Below are 20,235 nucleotides of genomic sequence, written 5' to 3' on the forward strand. Positions count from 1 at the left end.
AAACATCATCGATTACAAGCGAGTTATCTCAGTGACTATCATTAAAGATGTCAGTAAATTCACAGCGATTCTCTTCATAACTTGCGACAGCAGTGTCCCTGACTGAACCACAGGACAGAGCAAATTAAATGTAAACAAGAGGTATTGCGTAGAGATGTAACACTCCAGCTTGAAGAGTGCCTGGAAATAGTCCAGTAGTCCATGTTCAAAAGTGCGCGAAAAAAATAACACAAAAAGAACAGGACACGTACATAGTCCACGGACCAAAGCCGTTTATTTGAAAGTTTACATGCCATTATTCTGAAAGCCTTACTAACACGACCTGGGAAAGAAAAGTCATTTGTTAGCAGCGAAACATTATAAATCACTGAGAAGAAAAATTGTGGAACCACTCAAACTTGCCCGAAAAATTGAAAATCAAACCAAAAAACAAATCTGAAGGAGTCAGATTATATGCTGGAGTGCTTGTTGCTAACGCAGCCTCTATCAGCAAACAAAAACTCGACCGGGAGACAACAGTACAGGCAACGAAATGCCGAAAGTTGAAGGGGGAAAAGCATAAATGAAACTTAAAAGTCTCAAATCCAAACCATAACAACATGGCAAAGCAAAAAGGCACCGCCGCTATAGCATACCGTGGCTCGTGAGATAAAATTCCCAGGAGACAAGAGGCTTGACAAGAGCACAAAACTAAAAAAAAAGGGGGGGGGGGGGTGTAGTGTAAAGGCGCGAAAGGTTTTGGTGATGAACGATTCGCTCGGAATAGCGCGCCAAAATACATCCCTAGAAAAGTTTAATATTTATCAAGAAGGATGTGAAGTATTGCTGTAGTTTACTAAGCGAAACGTCTGTATCCAAGGGTTATGACTGGCCTGGAAAGAGACCTACTTTGTATGGGGCGTGGTAAACCGGAAGAGTCCTAGAGAAATCACTTTTATTACTTCCGGTAAGGGTTGCATACATTATTGGGTGCGCTGAATCCGGGCACAATGGCCTTTTAAGTGTATGCACTCCTGAAGACAGCCGGTGAGAGACTACATTAAGTGTTCGGAAGGGTACATGCATATCTGCGTATGATGTATGGATCTGTGAGCCTGGTATTTGAGAAATAATAAAGTTGCAGAAGATTATGTGCTGTTCGCCTTTGCTTTGAAGTAGCAATGTTTGATATACTCAGAGAGTATCTTGTTGTAAACGTTTTGCTTTTTAATCACAATTATTGCACTCAGACGCAATGACTAGAACGCAGGTAATATATTCCCCATTTATGTCTATTGACACACTTAGGGCAAACAATTGTGAGGGTTGAATGTTTAAGAAAAATGCACAGCAAGAATATGAGCGCAGAAACAACATTCCACGGTGGACCATGCCTTGATTATGTATGTGACAGCATTTCTAATGAATATATGTATGCGAGACTTCCATAAGAATGAAACATGTGAACTCAGTACGCGGTAATTGATTGCAGATTAAGATTTTAGAGTACTACGTGGTGACGGCAAAACATACATAAAATATATTTTGGACCATTAGCAATTGTGAACAAATTTTTTACTGCGTGCGGCAGACTACAGTAAGAAGATATGATTGTTTTCTACAGAACAGAGGATAATATACAGTTTCTATTTTGTTTGCGTATGGTGGACGATTGAATCGAAAGATGCTTTAGTTCTGGATACAGCTGTTACAACGATATGAATATGTCCTACATATGACTGTATATAAAAGTGAAATGAGAGATTTATCATGGTGCGCATTGCAACATGAAGCAATTGTGAATTAGACGTAACCATGCCAGCTTTCGGCGGGCTGCAAGTGATAATGGGCTCGTGTACGTTTGATTGTACTGTAGAGATGCTGGAAATGCGATGATGCAGAAAACAAAATGAGTGGGGTGGGCTCGAGTAATTTATTCATGGTATATAGATTGTTATTGTCTTCGTCCATAATTGAAGACTAAATATTCAAGGAACAAACTGAGTATTGTTTTGCGGAATACGTGGCTATATTAGCACGACCTGAGTGGAAGCTGCATTTACATATCCTGGCAGAGCGTTAGCGTCCTGACGAAGCATTTGACGTGACCCTTGCAGACCCTTGCAGTTAAGTTTAGCTGACATCTATGTTCAGGTACTGGAATTTATTGACAGCTTCAACACCGATGCTATGTTATAAATTCTCCTTGTGTCGATGTTATATAATAGTAAAGTGCTAGCCTTTGAGAATGTGTAGAGAAATTCGAAGTTCCTAATTTTACCTTCATCTGCAACATTTGGATTCAGGACGAGATACTCCTAAATGCTTTTTTAGCTGCTCTTGCGGAATGAATATGGCGGTGTCGCAGAAAAGAGCTTAATTTTGTGCATATAAAAGAAAAATGACTTAATGAAACTACGCAAGGTACTGATGAATATAAAAAGTAAAAGCCCAGTGAGGTTTCTTTTCAGGGCATCAGAAAGAACGGTTTGTCGAGGAGCCTTGTTGATTCTATAGTTCAAGAACTGGTCACAATAGAGTTGATAGTACTCAAGCCATTTTGAGCGCTTTGGGATAAACAACTTTCGTACACAGATATGCAATCAGCGATTGAGCATTCAGTGTGCTCTTATAGTGAATGAAAAATTCGCGATTTCCTATTATTGTCTTGTATTAATGTATTATTGTATCCTAACAGATCTAAACACATATGATAATCTTAAAATGGTTGCTGGTTATTGAAATATATGCGATAAATTTAAGCGGAGAGCCTAATCCCGGATAAATGTATTGCATCCAGCATCGCTACCGTCCAGTCTATCGTCATTGTGCCAATTCCTAAGGATTGCTCATTTTTGTAGCCAGACAACGTGGTTACTTCATTATTTTTGCCATATATCCCAGAAAGGTTATAATTTTAAATTACTGGAGTATACCACACACGCCGAACTACATTGAGAATCGAGGGAGAGCTTTCAAATAGCAGCCCTGTCTTCACAGGAGCATTTTTAGTGATTCAAGTTGCCTTATTTTGTAATGAGATACGAGTGCGCTGATTATAAGAGGCTACTTTTAAAGTAATGCCAATTTTTATTTTTGTTATATAACAGGGTTGCTTAGCAAACGTTTTTATTAAATTCTGCACAGCTAAACCTTCATGTTAATAATTGTTCATTGACAAAGATTTTACTGTGACCCAGAGTTCTGCACAATTTCCTTAGAAACTCAATTCAAAACTGAACTCGGGAATCAACATGATCACATCACTACGGCAGTGTGTTTGAAGCTCTTTTGTCTACTGCTTCATATAGTAACTTACTGATGCCTGCGATGTCTATAAGCAGATTATTTGCACATGAACGTGCAATTTATTACTGGAATCAAAACGCCAGCGATGACATTTTGAATTGGACGCGATGAAAATACGCCTGCTAATCGCTTGACCAAAAATTGGTGGTGTACCTATTCTCTATCTTTAAGGGTATGACGAGACATCATTTAAGGCTTCTCTCTGAATGCTGTTTTTGCAGATCCTTATTATCGTACATGTACTTTTAGACTCGTACATTCATACTTTTTTGTTATGTGCCCATATTGCAAAAAGAATTGGTAATACCAAAACGTGTTTTTTAGCGATGGGACAATCTTCCAAAGTGGGCATCTGCCATGTCATACAATGTGCCAAGAAAAAGCGCTCTGTCACTTCTGCTTTTTTATCTATGTGAGATAACCGCATACCCTATCATCATTTGGGGTCGTGGGTGCATATCCCGTTGGCTCATCCGCTGCCAATGAGCAGAGTGCGGCCTTACCAGCTACTTACCAGTGCCGCGGACGCGGCACTCTTAGGTAACGCGGATGACTTTACAATGACTGAGATAGACTCTGACAGCGGATGCACGCCCGTTGAGTCGCGCTGCCTGAAACAAAAATCTCCTCAGAACAGGAACAGCGGATTTGTCGCCAAGAAAGAGTGTTACAAACGAGGGGTGTTCTCCGTTACGTTAGACCGAATGTCCCCGTCGCTACTGTTTGATGCAAAGCTTTGTGTATGAAGTGTACAAGCTGAAAGGAAATGGCATTCTAGGCCCCATCTCGACCCATTCCTTTATTAGGGGAAAAATGCTACCACAGGCATCATCACGGATGTTGACAGTGAGGTAATTATTGACAACGATGTCAGAAAGAACGCCAATGAAAACTATGGTAAAAATCTCCGATGTTCATAGCTTGGGTTGCTCCAAATGTGCTAAGCTAGTTTTTGATTCTGACTGCTCTCAATATCAAGTCTATCTCTCTATCCTATCTCAGGTTAAACTGGCGCTATGTGAGGGTCCAGTCAATTTGTTTGTTCCACGATTGTTTAGTACCACAAATGCAACAAGGTTGAACATTTAAATGGTGTTTTTAAATATGAGGTATCACAGCATCGATGCGGCAGCGAGTGTGTCGCTCGTCGGCCCTTGCCCTGCTAGTGATGCACCCAATATGTGTACATGAAGAGATGTATTTATTACGGACCAACTAAATGTTAAGAATGGCACAGTCTCAGACGTAGCAGCAAAACACAACATATAATCTGAGTTCTCAAGGGCGCAATGGTGCAGGTACGGCAAAACAGGGGCTTGGATAAAGAAAAGCAGAACTCCGCGCGAATGGGACGATGCGGCACAAATAAGGTTTGTAAGTGGTACAAGAAACCAGGCTTACCACGTAGCAGCCACTTTCGGTAATAAACACCTACTCAATCTACGGAGATGCCGCGTCCATCGCCTTTTTAAACAAGGTTATAACTTATAAACCGGCCGTTGTACGTGCACACTGCGACAGCTCGCACTGGCTGCAGGCAGCGAGACCGCGGATCCGCTGCGCTTCCACTGAATTCCGCTGTGCCCTGCTTTCGCGCCCCTATAACCCGAGCCCGTTAGTAGCCCGAAAGAATTGTCCATTAGTGCCGGCGTTGGCGGCGTCCGCCGCTTGACGGCTCGCAGCCTCGAAAATCATGAACACGCCTCTCGCAGGTGGCAGGTAGCAGGCGACCAGCGCCGAGACCCTTGCATTTCCAGTTCGAAGCATCGCGGCATTGAAACATCATGAGCATGCCCTGACAAGTGTTAGTACGCAAGTGACAAACAATCAAACCCTTGCAATCGACATCCCATCTCAAGTATGCATGAGGGGAGAATAAAAGAATCTAGAGATTGCCAGTAACACGCTTTATTCTCAAATTTTAACTGTTGCGCGTCTCTACCACCATTCTTGACAAAAGTAAAGTTCAAATATTTAAAATAACGGTGCGACCTTTTTTATTTTTTCAGACTTAATTTTCGACACTTTTCGGAAGGGCTCTGGGTTATTGGGCGCTTGTGAAGGTAGCGTGAAAAGAAAAATAGATGCATAGAGCACTGCGCATACTAACCAGCGTCTCATTTACTGAATTAGTTACGTAAGCGATAAACACACCGAAATCCAGGTCGCAGCATTATGCACAGCGCACGCAATGCGAAACCACCACGCATGTAAACACGCACCCTCTTTGAAAGGAGAGAAAACACAAGGCTTCTAGTATAAGCATGCAAAAATGATTACTGCCAATTTTATCATCACATTCAAGACTGTCAGACAAGCGGACTCACTGCCTGAATAATAAAAGAAAAGGAGAAATCTGCAGACGAACAGGTTGTAAGCTATAAAGAGAGAAAAACTAAAAATCCAAAACGATTGTCGTTTTTTGGCGGGTACTTGGATTGCTAATGCTCCTTCCTTTTCTACCTTCTCTTTTCTGGCTCTATTCACAAGCCGATGTTCTCTCTGCTGCACCAATAGCAGCGAGGGGGCAAAGGAAGGGGGATGGACGAGGCCCAGTGTAATGCCATTGTTAACGCATCGCGGAGCCCTCTAAGCCGCCGACAGTCATCAGAAGAATGGCTGCCGGTATACGCCGGACCCCTCATCACCGTCCGGACATCGGCCCCCTTGTGGGCGGAGCAGCTGCCGACGGGGGCCGAAGTTCGCCCTTCTTCAGATGCAAACGGCTTTTTATCCTCGCTGCGATGCCCCAGAACGACTCGCCGGCTACTCGCAAACAATACGTCGTTGCGAAGTAAGGCGACCCCTGCTGTACAATACGTGACTCCCACTACGCAGCGTTGCTCTTCTACGTGGCAGCAGGACTCCACAGAAGCTCTGACGACGTCAAGGAAGGCAAAGGTGCATGCTGTGTTTGCCTTCAGACTGCAGAAAGAAACCACGGCAGAATATGAACTATAGGGCCACGAACTCTTCACCGGACTGGGAAACACGGGGATCCATGTTGTATATGCAGCCAGGCGACTCACGGAGTCAAGTCTCAGCTATGCGCAAAACGCATGGGCACGAACGGAGTGCTTTCTTTCTTCTTCGTGGACTTCTTTCAAATATCATTCAGGATATACTGCTTTAGTGGTAGGAACCCCACATGAAAAACATATATTGCTGCATGCATATATATGGCATCTGGCTAGAAGGGAAGTATGCACCCCGAAGTCTTAGCGGACATCAGGAGCCGCCTCTGTATGCAATTTTTCTTCACTCTTGCCCCTGGAATCATGAGGGCGTCGCAAGTTGCTTTAGTCATGGACTGAAAAAATTGAATGTAAACTCGTAAACTCTAGGAACGCGAAACTAGTTGCATGCAGTTTTACAGTCGCATTTCGATTATATGGAGCTTTCGGGTCGGCCTTAATATTGTGTAAATAAGATCGTCATTTAAGGCAGTAAGTGTGACATGACGAATGCGACAAATACGCGATGCCATAATTCGCGAAAGGGTGTTTCAGGCGTCCTTTTTTTTTTCTTTAGCCAGAAAGTAAACTCACGAAATAAACCTACTGCTGCATCGCATTAAATATTTCAGCATATCCGAATCCTGCTTTACTGCATATAGTATCTGTTTTATTCCCTACGTTCATAAGTATGCTTTGCGGCGCGCACAACGAGCGACGCATCTCAGCCAGTCAATTGCTTAGTACTCTTGCGTACTGGAATACGAAGTGCAGCTAAAAAATTCGGAGAGTCTCAGTTCCCCGCTTCGGTACGCTGAAGCTGCCTCGCATACCCATGTATACTGCGTTCAGTAGTAAGGACGGTTTGTACTTCAAGTTTACACCCATCTCAGGTATTCGGTTCCTTTTTGGACACTGTGATTCAAAAGTGAGAGCTGGATCAATGACCAGCTCGAAGCGAAGGCTGATATATGCGTTCAGGCGTCAGCTGCACTCAGTGCGTATCCTAACGGCCTTAGCTGCCATATATTTGGGGCACAATGTGCAAAAAAAGAAACGAATTGCCCTTTGCCTGTCGGCCAAGGTTAGCCATTGCACACCTTGGCGTATATTCTGTTTTAAGAGTGAGGTTACCGTTCATGTAGCCACTTAAATTGTCCATGTTTTGAGAACACTTCATGTAATTTGCCGCCATGTTGTTGTGTACTATGAACAAATTACCGAAAGTGCAAAAAAATGATATCTGCTGTAAGCAATGTTTTGGTCATATTCGATTTTACCTTATATTTGCTATACGAGATGTATTTGAAGATAAGTTTAAGCTTTATTTAGACTCGAAAGTGCGGCTTTGACAAAGCACGTTACTCTGAAGGTTCACGGAGCCAAATGATAAGTATTGAATGACTTCTCCTGATACCTGATCATTATCAGGGGTGGGTGTGGATTAGTTTGGCGCTAATACTCAGGATGTGGATCAACTCTGTCACAACCAGGGATAGGTGTCTGGCCCTAGTGCTTCCGTGCGTTTAAATAAAGCCTGAAAATGTGAGCCCGAGACGTGTCCAATCCTGCACATTCTGTAGTAGTAAGCTTTTGGTTCACAGGAAGGGAAGGCGGGGTATTTGTCACACTTATATTTTGAGGACACCTGAACCGGCCGTAAGGGAAGGGAGGAAGGTGGGAGTGAAAGTAGAAAGAGAGAAAGAGGAGCCGTAGTGAAGGGCTACGGAGTGATTTCGACCACCTGGGGATCTTTAACGTGCGCTGATATCGCTCAGCACACGGACGCCTCTTCGTTTCGCCTTCATCGAAACGCAGCCGCCGAGGTCGCGGAATCAAACCCGGGTACTCCGGCACAGTAGTCGGGCGTCTTACCACTGCACCACACCGGCGGGGTAGTACGAGTCGAATTTTGTGCACGTTCTTAAGGCTGTGAGAAATACCACTCTAGGCCGAGTTGACGCAGATGGCATAGAAACGCTTACACACAAAGAATGTTGCGCTAGGTCCAGCGTACTGAATGTGTGATAGGCAGCGACAGAACTGCTAGGAAGCAGTTCTGTCTCTGGAGGAAATTTTTGAATCAGGAACAACTGATATTCTTTTCTTTAGATGAAATTGAGTTAAACGAAATAGTACTGTGCCAGCACCCAAAACCGCCGCCGTGCGCCAAATATAGCAGGCCGTGATTCAGCCTGACATTCCAGTTGCGGAATGCACTACATAAAGTGTGGAAAGCTAAGTAACCTCATGCTGGTGGCTCCACTAACAGTTTCTGTGGGTCATCCATTGAATTGGCGAGTCCTCTATTTGCCGTGATCGCTAAACAATGTTTCAATCAGTTCTTTGACGCATTGTCCATAGTCTTATTGTCTTATGGTGAGATTAGTTGCCAGCTCTATCACAGTTTCTTTAAGCTCTGCTTGTTTTAGTTGCTAATTACTGCAATCTTTACAAGGTGGCTGTTTGATCGACCGTATCGTCATTCAGAAGTTGTGCTGTCACAGTGTGAAGAATTGTTTCTCATACTCGGTTTCAATACTAATGAACTGAGTATCGCCCAGGCATACTAGAGTACAATGTGTGATGAATTACTGAAAGGAGGTGAAGATAACGTGTGTAGATAGGCAAGAGTAAGAAAAAGCATAAAACTGACAATAAAATGGCCTGTATTGATATTATAGGTGCGTAGAGAGTCATATTTAATTATATTGTAATTAAGAGTGCTTGTGATAGTATTTTTAATTGTTATTAGGTTATGTGGAATCTACAGCTTTGTAAGAAATAATGAAGCTAAAATATTCAACAAGCGGTAAAACCTACGAGTGAGGGTTGTATAGAGTGTAAATGTTTGTGTCGCAAAGCATACGTGCGTCACATCTGCTTTTTTATTAATATATATTACAGAAACATGAGCGGTCATTGGCACAAAATAAATTAAAACGAGTGGTCTATAGACTCCTCATTCGGTCACTGCACGGCAAGAAACTTTAGGAACATTATTCAGTCTATTCCAACACTGGCGAATTCTATTCACTTAAACCTGGCGAAGCGAAGAATCATCGATTCTCTGCAAAATACTAAGAAACTGTTAAAAATACATTAGTCAACCATATGTCACTTTAATATGACATGAAGCTAACATGTTTATTATCTAGCAGAATGTCGATGTAATTGCTTTCTTTTTCTGTACATTTTCTCATCAATTGCAACACCGGATCAGTGGCTGTGGGATTCGGCGGGCGATCTTACGTTCGCGGAAGCGAACATCAGTTGCGGTAGCCTTATTGTGATTTAGTCGAAATGCAAAAATAATTTTGCTGAACCCTCCACAACGGCGTCCTTCACAGCCCACGTGTCGCATCGGAACGTTAAACCTCGCGTACCATACATACCATACAACGTAATGCAGAATATCACACCGAGCACTATACCATATCGTACCACGCAGCACTCCGTATAATTTTCTTTGTATGTTCCGGCCTAACGCGATAATTATTTTCCACATCCGCACGAAAATTTCTTGCTTTCACTTAATCTCTTCTCAAGTCGTTTCGTGTCCTTTTGAGCCGTTTGACTTCTCAGACGCCACACCAATTAGTCTAGATGCCATTACTGGCGCAATATTTTTGAAGTGATAAGCTGTTTACCATGACGCGATCATATTTCATTAAGGGGACATAGTCGCGGTCTTGTAAAAGCTTAAATTTCCAGCAAAGTTATATTTAATGGTGAAAAAAAAAATGCGGCCGATTAAGGCGATAATCCTGCGTTCCTGAAACATCAAGTTCTATTAAGATACTCCTCCGTTATATGCAGCAACCAAATGCAGAGATTTCGGGTTACTTATTTTGAATAAATAAGCGATTAAAAGCATGCTTCCATTTAGTCTCCGCGTAATTATTTTTTAAATATAGTACGACGGAGACGACATTTTAATTAGTCACTCCCCTCTCTTTCTCACTGTGCATTAGTGTCTTTGCATAATGAAGAGGAGCCGGGATGGCAAGGTCGCTCATGACTTAGCAAGCCGTTGCTGCTGAATATAAACGACAGTAACCGCTGTTCCTCGCAAGACCGTTCTTTTCCGTTAAGTGCTTGTTTTTCTCTTAAAGGCAGGAAAGCCCTGCGTCTAAGCTGCACTGACGTTCGGTAAATGCGTAAAGCAAAGGTAGGACGCTAAAGAAAAACAATAATAAAGTAATTTACGAAACCTTCAAGACCGCCGGCATTGGACTCAAAATGCGTAAGGATGCAAATAAATTTTCTATTTTGTTTCTTGGAACCAAAAACCAGATAGTGCCTACGGTGTTTACAGGTTTCTCAAACTTCTTTCATTTTGTTCGGTGATGTGTCCCCTGCCAAGCGATCGGACATAGCAGAGATAAATACTTGCAGTTACTGATGATTGGACACTGACATCACGCTGAAGTGTGCGGCGGTCAAAGGCGAATGAAGCTGTTAACCTCTGAGCGGAATCACAATGATCTGATATCAATGACATTTCCAAGCATGAGCTTTTTCTTGTTCATAACTATCTGTAGAGAGGTGGTGTACGCTTTTTAAAACATAGTACAAAAATAGCAAACTTTATTGCTATTTTGCGTTTGAGGCGAACCGTCTGCAGAAGGCGACCCGTTCATTTCGTTATCTGCTCCGGCAGCGCGGATGCCCGAAATCGCTTTGTGCCTAGCCGGTAAAGATCACTTGTAGTGATCCTGTATCAGTAGACGGCGCCGCAACATACTCTGAAGAACGGCCAACTAATCGGTTTCCTGGCATAGAGCTCGAGAAGTTGAGGGTTTCACCGCAGTACTGTTAGGGTTTTATAATATTGTTACGTATATGCCACCGAAGAGGACGACGATAGAAAATAGAGTGAGAGACGACGAAGCAGAAGAAACCATTGGGCTTGCCTGAACACCTGCTGTGTTCTGCTCTGCTGTGCTGTGAACACTTGCTCATCACCTGCTGTGGTTTCTTGTGCTAGCCTTCTGCCCCGTATCATCTTGGTGGAGGTGCGGGGCAGAAGGCTAGCACAGGAAACCACAGCAGGTGATGAGCAAGTGTTCACAGCACAGCAGAGCAGAACACAGCAGGTGTTCAGGCAAGCCAAATGGTTTCTTCTGCTTCGTCATCTCTCACTCTATTTTCTATCATCGTCCTCTTCGGTGGCATATACGTAACAATATTGTTATGAAATTAATTTGGGCCATTATGATGCCTATAAGTATTGCATAAAAAAGCGCTTAATACTGCCACCAGAAAATAATGTGCATGGTAAGCCTTGGTGAGAGAGCAGAACTTTTTATTTATTCCAGCGGATGAAGAGGCTCCGGCCCTCCGCCGCTTGGGATGGCTTGCGGGTGCCCCGCCTCAGACGCAGGCCGGCAGACGTTGTTGGCCGGCGGCATCCCAGGCCAGCTGGATGGCGGCTAGCTGGAGCCCAGGGTCCGAGCAGCGCAGCATGGTCTCCCAGAGTTGCGGCGTCAGATTTGGACCCCTCCCGGGAGAAAAGGGGCAGTCCCAGAGGATGTGTTCGAGGGTCCCTCTCTAGTCACAGTTTGCACAGAATTCAGATCTTTCTCCTGGGAGCATATGGCTCACCAGGAGCGGGTGTGGGAATGTCCCAGAAGGCGACGCCAGGCGACGGCCTGCCTGCAATTTAGGGTAGGGGCTGGCGCAGCAGCCACCCGTCTACTGAGTCTATAATGCAAAAATGTTCACTGTCAGGGCTAACATTTACTGCGGAAACAGATTTTAAGGGGCAAAATGTTTCATCCGCTGTCTATTTACTTTTAAATAACTTAGCAGTTGCGAAAAGGTAACTTGAACATTAAATGAAATGATTTGAGCACAACTGATGAAGCGAATTAGGCAGCGGAGGCCAGCTGTCACTTCTTTAGTCAAGAGATTCATCCAGGCGTCTGGAATTAAAAATATGTTTGGTACATCACATGAATTTTGTATGGTCGCGAGGAATGATAAATCCCGCGGAAGCATATTATAGGCGAAGTTTTTCTGCGAGGATGAGGAGTCGCCACCACCATCTTGCGCGATACCTGTTATATATCTATATTTTTGAAAAATGACTAACACTGTGTACCCTATCGGCTTTCTTGCAGAATCTATTAAACTGAAAATGCTTCTTTCATTACTTTTGCTCCGGTAATTTTGTTAATGATTTATCCACAGTCCATAACCACCCAAAACATCAGCAATTTAGTATCTCGTAGAAAGTAAATAAATAAATAATTCCACATTGATTTACTTGATGTTTGCTAGGACGTCCAACTGACGGCACAAGCTACTACTGTCCAGAAAATCTGGACACGTATGCTGCGTCTGTAATTTCTGCCCTAGAAAAGTTATAGTTAAAATTACACCAGATTTATGTAGAAGAAGAGGTTAGCGCAGGAATTTTCTTTCAACTTTTATTACATGCATGTGAACAGTTTGCATTTTACTTTTCACTTACGGTGGGCGTAGCAAAACTTTTGCAACTAGAGGACTCGACTACAGTCGCCTTTGTTAAGATTAAGGCTGCAGTATTAATTGCAGGCATCTGAAATCAACGAGATTTTCTGCAGTCGTATAAAGCATCTTAGGTGCAAGGGAAGAATGCGTAGACAAAATAAAATAATTATCTCGAATCGAAGAAAGTACTCGGCTCTCTATCAAGCTTTTCATCACACGTTACAGCTGCCGAGATTATGTCATTTTCTTACTCTCTGTTAGCCCAAGAGTACTATTTGGCCACCGATTCCTGAACCTAGTCAGAGCAAACGTGGAAGGAGAAATTGTCCTCTCTGTGTGGGCCCAGGAATTTCAATGCAGTACTTGGCGGAAAAAGTCGAGAGCAATTGCTTGACTACGCATTAGTCCCGGCAACGTTAGTCCGGTGCACGTGAACACCAGCGCACAGCATCAAGAAAAGTGCAGCCCACGACCATGGTCTACCCCAATTCGCAAAAAAGTTCTAAGCATAGACACTGGGATACGCCAGACGGTAGTAAAATGGAGACGTCGAGGTGGAGTTGAGAGCCAGATGAATCTGTGGGGTCAAAAACAAGTAAAGAAAAAAATGCCTATCTATCCCGTTGACACCGCAGCTGATGAAAAGATTGCTGTCTGTTAAGGTACATCCAGTTTTAGTATTCACTACATCCAATGTAGACTGTCTGTATTCTTTGTGAGGTCCCATGATACGTTCGCCAGATATAATTCCGTGGTATCATCATCCAAGATCATCTGTCACCTTGAAAGAAGCGTCGCTCAGCGCAAATCATTATCATTTTCGCACTAATCTTGTTCGATGCATAATCGGTATACGTGCGTTTCCTACAAAAGCGGCGGTATATGTTGAATGCACTAACATAGTAAGTCTATCGCCGCGGCCAGTATATAAACAACTACCGAAATTGGAGAGGTCTGGATGAGGTATCCGATGCATTTTTACTTACTCAAGTCTGGCATAATCAAGTTTCGCGTTTCAAAGTTTTCTTTCAAATTCGGAAAAAGTTCCGACACTTCGGCTGGCAGGCATGGCAAGAAGCTGCAAGAAATAACGGCTGACAATAATTGTCAGCCGTTATAGGACAGTCATCTGTCCTATGTTTTTATGGCATTGTGCCGAGTACGTGCAGACTATCTCATTTTCTCGTTGGCGGTATCCTAACCATAAAAAGGAAAGGCTTTCTTATAACTCCAACTCAACTCGTATTTATAGTTCGTGGAAGGAAAATGGGCGAGAGCAGGAAACAATGACAAGAGAGAATGAGGCGCGCGACAGAGCCAGCATTTGAGCAGGCAATGGGTACAGCAGATGCAGCAGAATGTTCCACACATCCGGCTTCTGAGCAGGCTGTAGAACTTCTTTACACAGCTGCAGTTGTTGGTACGACGACGACTACAGATGGGTCAGCAGTTGCCTATTGTATGGCCTGAGCACCATGGTGAAATGGCATGGTGAAATGGTGAATTGGTATTGTGGCCCAATGTACGTGGCTAGGGCTCTGCCGAAGAAAACGTCGGCGTCATTCCCTTGCTCACGGCATCGCTGAAGGCACGGTGAAGACGGCAGAGCTTGTCCTCATGTCCTGGGTTCATTCCAACATCCACGTGGTTCAGCTCCTAAAAGTAGTCGTCAGTGGACCTGGTCAAAGCGACAGGCTTGCGGAATGGGTCACCGATCAAACAGTAGTTTTATGTGAACGTTTCGAGCACTTGCTCATTGAGCATCGCTTCTTTGATAGGATCTGCGGCAGTATTCTAGCGGTTTGGCACTAAACAAGCAAAACGTCGGTATTTAAACTTTCTAGTTACATGGGGAAGGTTAATTGCTTCCATTATATCTAGGTCGTTAGTCCAGAAAGGAGTGACGTCATCGACGAATTTAGACTCATTCGTGTTAGGTTTATCCACCGGTAAATCTTGTAGGTGCCATATTCCATAACGTCCTCAGATACCGCGATTATGTAAGCACTTCTCCCGCGTAATTGAAGAACGTCAAAGAGACGGCAACACATTTTCCTTTCTTGCACGGGATGCAAAAGGAAAAGCTATGAAGCAGTTTGAGTAACCAATGGAATGATAACTTAAATATTTTCGCAGCATCGTTTAACAAGTGCTTCCATGGTTCACTGGGTGCTGTGTGTGACAAATATATTTTCGCCTGCGTCCTTAGAAAAAACCCTAACGGCTGAAACAGCATTACGCCAACGTGCTCCTAACTGCTTGTGTTGGCACTATTATGATGTCATACCGGCTTAAGGAATCTCCCGAGTGAGCTTGTATTGCGGTCCCAAATTTCAGAAAACATTGTTGACTCCTTTGTCGATTGCTTTGTTCTCGTATATGACAGTGCTGTCAGTAGTCTTAGGGGCCTTGGCATTGTAACTTATAAAACAAGGAACCAGTTCTACAGTGGGCTCAGGAGGAGGATCATAAAAAAAACAAAATCAGAGAGGGTCCCCGGCGAATAATCCAATTTGCAGTCTTGTACTGAGATAACGTCATATAAGAACGTAAATGTAACAAGTAAAAAGGGTTACAGAAAATTGTAGTCGTTGGACAGAAAACATCAGTTCAGTTCAGTTCAGTCGTTCAGTCGTGCCCGACTCTTCGTGACCCTATGGACCATATCACGCCAAGCTTTCCGGTCTCTCACTATCTTGCTAACATCACATAACTTCATCTGCAGCGCCTCGAGGATGCCATCTAACCATCGCGTTCACTGCCTACCCCTTCTCCGGCGACCCTCAACCTTTCCCAACATCAAATCTTTCTCCGGCGATTCCTGTCTTCTCATCAGATGACCAAAGTAGCTGAGCTTTAACTTTAGAATTTGACCCTCCAATGAGCAGTCAGGGTTTATGGTCGACAAGATCGACTGATTTGATCTTCGGGCAGTCCAAGGAACTCTCAAGAGTCTCCGCCAGCACCACAATTCAAACGCGTCAATTCTTCGGCGGTCAACCTTCTTCACAGTCCAACTCTCGCATCCATACATCACAACTGGAAAGGTCGTCCAGATCCGACGCTCTAAAGAAACGGAGCAACGCTGGGCAGGCTTTACCCCTCTTCACCGTCAGAGGGCTTGGATGAACATACTTCAGCGCACCGCGGCACAGAGACTGTCTTTCGGCGCTGCACTCAGCCGTACGCAAGCCTTGTACAAACAATGTGTACACGAGCTTAGGATCGTATCTGAAAGCCGTTATGAAGATTGGAGCATTTCATTCGCGAAAATGTGGCCGCAAAAGGCGTGCGTGAGGTCAGAATGGGCGGCGCAACGGAAACAGAGAGGCAGAGGCGCTGCTAAGGCGCACGGACAATATCGAACCTGCCCTTTCATCACCCGCCGTAATTAACGAAGGCCGCTGGTTCATTAAGGCTGAGATCCTGCAATCAAAGTCGTTAACGGGTTTCCACCCTCCTGCTTTATTCCCATGCAGCACGCGATGAAGACGCCCTGAGAGAAAAGGAGGTGAGGCTCCGTATTTGGGCCGCGAAGGCAGTGTATTGAGGAAGAGACAGTGCCGAGGGAGTCGAGGACATTTTGCCGCGTGCAGTGTTTCACTGTGTATTGACGCAATTTTGAAAGACGCAATTATTTTTCTCGTGTGTGTATGGGTGCATAAACCGTAAAGGTTGTTGCGGACGGGAATTTAAACACTCAAAACAGTTTCCTATTTCAAAAGTATCTTCACCTGCCGCAAACTCTGTTCGCGTACATTTCTCACCTTTTACATAAGTTGCGCGTCTTGAGGAATCGGAATTCTTTCTCTTGATCGCGGTAAAGGAGAACTGAACTAAACTGTTTTATTTTTCAGGCCACTAAGCACAATCTGTCGGTTAGATGGGGCGTTTCATTTACCTTTCTTTTATAACTTCTTGGCCCTTCTCCTTAGTATAATTGGTAGCTTGTTTACCTAGTATCCCAATTTAGACCACTCAGGTAAGGACCACATAATGTACGCGTACGAAGCGATAGCTTCGTTCAGTGGACTCGTTGAATTATCTTAGGTTTGGTTTGGTCTGTGGGGTTGAATTTCCCCGAGCGACTAAGCTATGAGAGACGTCTTAGTGGAGGGCTCCGGAAATTTCGACCACCTGCGTTTAATTAATGTGCACTGACATCGTAGAGTACACGGGCGCCTTGCTTTTCGCCTCCATCGAAAAGCGGCCGCCGCAGCTGGGGTTTGATCCCACATCCTTGGGCACAGCAGTCGAGCGCCCAAACCCCTGCTCTACTACGGCGGGGCTGTTGAATTACCTTACTGAGGTTTCGAGGCAGCTGTTTAATGTAAAAAAAAATTTCTGATAAAAACTGCTTATCAACGGCGGAAATGCGATGTTTTTCATGGTTACACCAGCCTTTAGCGGCTCACTATACAGTAGCTCGGTGCAATTTTCTGCGAAAGATGCTGCTTCTGGCATACTGTAGTGTGTTAAGATATGACAATAATAGAAACTTGTGTTTTTGGAACGCGTGGATTAAGGTTCGGAATCGTTTCATTGATAGAACATTTTAAGGTGAGAATCTTTGCAACACGGTTTAATTATATATGCATAGTGCTATCACACAAAGGATGCTGTAACGGAGTATAGGAAAACGAGGAGAAAAAATACAAGTAGATTTGTCAAGGGTTGGGTTTAAAATCGCAAAAAAAAAAAAAAAATATTCAGCAACTTGTGTCTGGAATAAAAAGAGGCAATAATAATAAAAATTAACGCACACTCCATATATTGCAGGCAATCAGTAGAAGGTATACGTTACGTAGCGTGAAAATAGAGTGCGATACAATAGCAAAGTTGGAATTAGAGAAAACGTATATTTCTAGTGAATGACGCTTGAGATCGCTGCAGAATATCGTCGCTAGTAAGGTGATTCCAGGGCATTATTGATCGTGGAAAAAATGAATAGCTGAACCAAGTAGTACGTAAGTAGTTTTGAGACTAATGCGGTTTACTGTTGTAACCTGAACAAAAAGGTACAATTTTGTCAAGGATATATTCTGAAAATTACAGCTTAGATTTTGAAACAAGGTAAACGGTTGCTTTCATTTAACGGTATCAGACCAGCCCTGTGGAACCAGTACGTCCACAGAAATGATAAGACTGCTATATCTTATAAATTGCAAATTTTATCAAAATTTGCTTTGGTGAACATGTCCAAGATTAGAACCTCATAATCTAGTATGGGAGCACAATTGATTATGCAGGCGAGACTTTTGGGGTAGACAGCTTAAGTTCAGACCTAAAAAAGTGTTGGTTTGCATTGCTTCAAGCTTGATTACCGTGCTTTGTGATGTTTGGAGTTTTGGGATGCATGGACCCAGATACTTGCAGCGCGAGACATAGGAAAGAATGTCATTTGAGGAATAATGAGGAATATGAGCGCATTTGTAACAAAGAAATCTAAATAGGCTTGTAGAAATAATAGTATTTTGATGCGAACCGAATTCGAATAGAATAGGCACTTTCTTTGAAGTTTTACGAAACGAAAAATGCCTTCAACTCTGGCGCACAAAACAAGTTCAGGGGCGCCATAACGACATTGAAAGCCAGCATTTCGCTAGCACACAAAACTAATTAGTGAAAAAAAAGAGAGTATATCGACCGTTTATTGCAGTTGACGAAACTATGTCAATATGAATTGTTTTGAACGTTTCCGTCTTGATTTAAACTTATGCCCACGAAATTGAACGAGCTTGCCTACAACCCGCGACGACCTAATTTTGGGAGTGTACCGCTTAACAGACCGCTTGCTGGTGCATGTACTGTCTTTGTCAAAAGTGTAGAGGCCAAGGGGTCTGATTGTGAGCCGCTTCGTGTGGCTTGTAATGTAATTACGATGTTCCAAATCTTTTGAGAGTAAGAAGATTTTTTGCCCTACCCTCTCCTATGGGAAGGACCTCCAGTAATGCTATATCAGCTCCACTACACAGCTCAGACGTAGACCACCCGGGCTCTACACTTTTGACAAGAGCTGTACTTGCCATGGTTCATAGAACTCCGCTTGCCAAACAATGTCCATGTTTCGCAGAAATGGCAATCGTATATTTTGGAAATGGGCCATCAAGCGCAACCCATATATGTGGTGCGTGCAAGGCTTCGCCCAGTGTTGTGGGGAACCCGTTATGAGCACATTTTTTACAAAAGAGTAGACAATCGCTACTGATTTGTCAAGTTTCACCATCCGGGTTCACTCTGTATTTCTGCCAGGAAAAGAATGCAAGTAATCAGTGGTGGCTTATCGCGATTACGATGATTTATGCCTTTCCTTCTTTGTCAGTGCAGGAAACTCCGGCACTTGATTCCACGCAGCCTGTACATCGAGATGGTTCTCTTCTACAGTGAGCAAGAACTGTACGTCCATCTTATAAAATGTAGGCTGAGATATTGAGAGTGCTTTGCCGGGCTGATTGGTTCATGCTGAACGAAACGAAGAAATAGCGCTTACAGACGGGTCGAGAGAAAAGGCGCGACAGACACATGCGCTGAATCTACAAGGTTCCTCATCACTGTACGCACAAATGCAATTGCCAGTTTCTATTCGCAAAGAAGGAACACTGAATTCATGAACAATTTCGCGAAAGACATGGTTTCGCCGATGTTACCCCGATTTTTTGTTTGAGCGCATGACAAAATGTTACATCAGTGATGACTACGCTGATCAAAACAGGTTGTTTTTTGTTTATCTCCGATTTGCAAACACAATGAAAATATTAAAAGTCGTATATGCAGTGTTTGGCGATGGACTGCTAATCCATTGGGCTCTGCCGGCGTGGGTTCGAATCCCATCCTCGTCGGAGGCTGTCTTCTATTTTCTGAATTCCTTTGTGGAAATCATAGGCGCTGCCCTCGGCTGCTGCAATGCTTATCCGGACGAGGTGGCCGAGAGGTTAAGGCGATGGACTGCTAATCCATTGGGCTCCGCCCGCGTGGGTTCGAATCCCATCCTCGTCGGAAGCTGTTTTATATTTTTTGAATTCCTTTGTGGAAATCTAGGGGCTGCCATCGGCTGCTGCACTGCTTATCTGGACGAGGTGGCCGAGAGGTTAAGGCGATGGACTGCTTATCCATTGGGCTCCGCCCGCGTGGGTTCGAATCCCATCCTCGTCGGAAGCTGTTTTATATTTTTTGAATTCCTTTGTGGAAATGTAGGCGCTGCCCTCGGCTGCTGCAATGCTTATCCGGACGAGGTGGCCAAGAGGTTAAGGCGATGGACTGCTAATCCATTGGGCTCTGCCGGCGTGGGTTCGAATCCCATCCTCGTCGGAGGCTGTCTTCTATTTTTTGAATTCCTTTGTGGAAATCATAGGCGCTGCCCTCGGCTGCTGCAATGCTTATCCGGACGAGGTGGCCGAGAGGTTAAGGCGATGGACTGCTAATCCATTGGGCTCCGCCCGCGTGGGTTCGAATCCCATCCTCGTCGGAAGCTGTTTTATATTTTTTGAATTCCTTTGTGGAAATCTAGGCGCTGCCC

General features: G+C 43.9%; 4 non-coding genes across 4 annotated transcripts; all 4 read left to right on the plus strand.

The window, feature by feature from the left end:
- Nucleotides 1-19,633: 19,633 nt before the first annotated feature.
- On the plus strand, nucleotides 19,634-19,715 carry TRNAS-GCU (transfer RNA serine (anticodon GCU)). Its single transcript has one exon. It is a non-coding gene; the product is annotated as a tRNA-Ser (tRNA).
- A 74-nt stretch (nucleotides 19,716-19,789) lies between these two features.
- TRNAS-GCU (transfer RNA serine (anticodon GCU)) lies at nucleotides 19,790-19,871 on the plus strand. The gene has a single exon. It is a non-coding gene; the product is annotated as a tRNA-Ser (tRNA).
- A 74-nt stretch (nucleotides 19,872-19,945) lies between these two features.
- Nucleotides 19,946-20,027, plus strand: TRNAS-GCU (transfer RNA serine (anticodon GCU)). The gene has a single exon. It is a non-coding gene; the product is annotated as a tRNA-Ser (tRNA).
- Nucleotides 20,028-20,102: 75 nt separating this feature from the next.
- TRNAS-GCU (transfer RNA serine (anticodon GCU)) lies at nucleotides 20,103-20,184 on the plus strand. The gene has a single exon. It is a non-coding gene; the product is annotated as a tRNA-Ser (tRNA).
- Nucleotides 20,185-20,235: the final 51 nt, after the last annotated feature.

This window comes from Amblyomma maculatum, chromosome 3 (assembly GCF_055883805.1).
Source record: "Amblyomma maculatum isolate TAMU_Amacu chromosome 3, ASM5588380v1, whole genome shotgun sequence".
NCBI lineage: Eukaryota > Metazoa > Arthropoda > Arachnida > Ixodida > Ixodidae > Amblyomma > Amblyomma maculatum.